General features: G+C 33.2%; 1 protein-coding gene across 1 annotated transcript in view; it reads left to right on the forward strand.

The window, feature by feature from the left end:
* The first annotated feature begins 194 nt into the window (after positions 1-194).
* Positions 195-2,392, forward strand: part of LOC107700184 (POU domain, class 2, transcription factor 1-like) — a 4,520-nt gene continuing 2,322 nt past the window's right edge. The window contains exon 1 of the mRNA XM_016501743.1: positions 195-252. The gene's annotated coding sequence lies outside the window, so the exon portion shown is untranslated. The remainder of the gene's footprint in view (positions 253-2,392) is intronic.

Below are 2,392 nucleotides of genomic sequence, written 5' to 3' on the forward strand. Positions count from 1 at the left end.
AACACAGGGTGAGTTGATTTCTCTCTCACACACACACACACACACGCACACGCACACACACACACGCACACATCCACTCAGCACATACTCATCACCTTTTACTCCCTGTGGCTCAGCAAATGTAGGTAACTGCAGTGTTTGTGTGGGTGTGCAAATGTATTTTTGTGTGTGTGGTTTTGTCATCCACAGTTCATGGCATAAAAAGAATGGTGACGTTTCTAACTACATCAATGACTTTGCTGCACATTTGAGGTGAATATAACCAGCAGAGTCTGTGTTCTTACACACACATATACACACATAAATATAAAATACACACACACACTTTCACATAAACATATTTGTTATTGTCAAGTATAGGAAAATGTGAATTAGGGCATAAGGTGAATTCTGGTAAATTGACCTTGATATTGAGACAATTGTGTATGACAATGTAATATGTATATGCACATACATAATGTGTATGCGCAGTTGTATTATTATCATTTAAATACATTATTAATTATAATTAGTGTTATAGAACTTATTATAATTAATTTATTATAATTTATAAAATATTATTTGCAAATATTAATTATAAATTATATATTTGTTTTGATACTACAAAAATATGTTTATTTATTTTAATTTTAGTTAGTTTTTTGTTTATTTACATTTCTTATTTTTTAAGTGCTTTTTTTTTCTTATTTTTTACGATTTTGCATATTTGTTCAAAAGATTTGGTCAAATCACACTACATCTTAGCATAAGGATTGTTACGTACTGATGCGTCACTGAGGTCTGCTGGTGTGTGGCCTGCATTGTATTATAAGAAAAAACTTATTTACTCTGCAAAGACCTGTTTTCTTGCACTGTTTTCAAGCTCTTAACTAGGGGTGTAAATCGGATGGTTCGTCACGATACGATATCGATTCTCATACCCAGCGATACGATATTTGCCGATACTTCAAAAAATTCTACGATACGATTCGTTTCGATACAGGAGTATATCGATCGATATATTGATATTATGATATTATATATCTATTTTAAACAACCATCTACAGTTTTATTAACTCACAAATGCAACCAAAATATATAACATGAACATTTATCTGATCATATCCAGCGATACGATATTTCCCGATACTTCAAAACATTCTACGATACGATTCAATACAGAAGAATATCGATCGATATATCGATATTATTATATTATATACCTATTTTAAACAACCATCTACATTTTTATTAACTCACAAATGCAACCAAAACATATAACATGAACATTTATCTTAAATTTTCACATCCTGTTCCTCAGTTGGGACATTCACAAAAAGTCACACACAAGATCAGTAATCTTAAGATATGACAACAGTCAAGACAGTCTTTCAGGTTTCTGTGCTAAAATATGCAATGTGTAAAACAATGTAAATCCTCATTAGGAAACAACACAAATTAGGTACTCTTGTAGGAAAAAATACATTAATGTAGAAAAATACATTTAAAAAATACAAAAATAAAGCTGTTAAAACTTTATTTGAGACTTTTTTGGCTGCTACTATGGGCTCAGTGCTAAAAAAACACTTTTCTACAGATAACCAAATTACAAGCAATACCAGAAAATAAATACAATATAACAAAGACACAAATTTAAATAAACAGTGCTTTTCAGGTTTTTCAGGCATCTGTGAAAAAAAAAAATGTATTTGACAGAAATTTTCTTAGTCTGCTTTCACTTTAAGAAGGAAAGCAAGGATCCAATATATACGGTAACCGAGAAGTGCTAAACAAATCACAATTCTGAAAACAAAATAACAGTATCAATCCATATTGATGGATCGTTACACCTAGGGTTGCCAACTTCAGCAAATGAAAATGCGGGACAATCGCCTTTTTTGGGGTGATTAATAATCACGTTGTTTGTATTCACCAAAACTGATTTACTATAGTGAAAACACGGACGGAATTGGCGTTAGTGCGAGCGGCGCTTGCTGTGAGGCGGGAGCGACGAGCCGGTGTCCAGACATTTTATCCTACCCATCAGATTGAGATTGTCCTACCAGGGTTTACTGCGCATGCGCACATCAACATTGCGTCGTTTTTCCCATGCTGAACAACAATATTTAATGTATCTGCATTACTGTAAGGGTAGGTTTAGGGTTGGGGTAGGTGTAGACTTTAATAAAACACAATCTAATAGGTAGAAAAAATTAACCAATAATTAGTATTGGTTTCCTGTAGCTGTGTATCCCTTCTATCTACAACCGCGAATATAACACATAATTACTATTTGCATTACTGTAAGGGTAGATTTGGGTTTGTGGTAGGTGTAGACGTTAAAGGTGCAATAGGTGATTGTCTTCAGAAACATTTTTTGTTATGCTGGTTGAACGTCTCTTCACATCCCGAT

This window comes from Sinocyclocheilus anshuiensis, unplaced genomic scaffold (assembly GCF_001515605.1).
Source record: "Sinocyclocheilus anshuiensis isolate Anshui unplaced genomic scaffold, SAMN03320099.WGS_v1.1 scaffold955, whole genome shotgun sequence".
Taxonomy (NCBI): Eukaryota; Metazoa; Chordata; class Actinopteri; order Cypriniformes; family Cyprinidae; genus Sinocyclocheilus; species Sinocyclocheilus anshuiensis.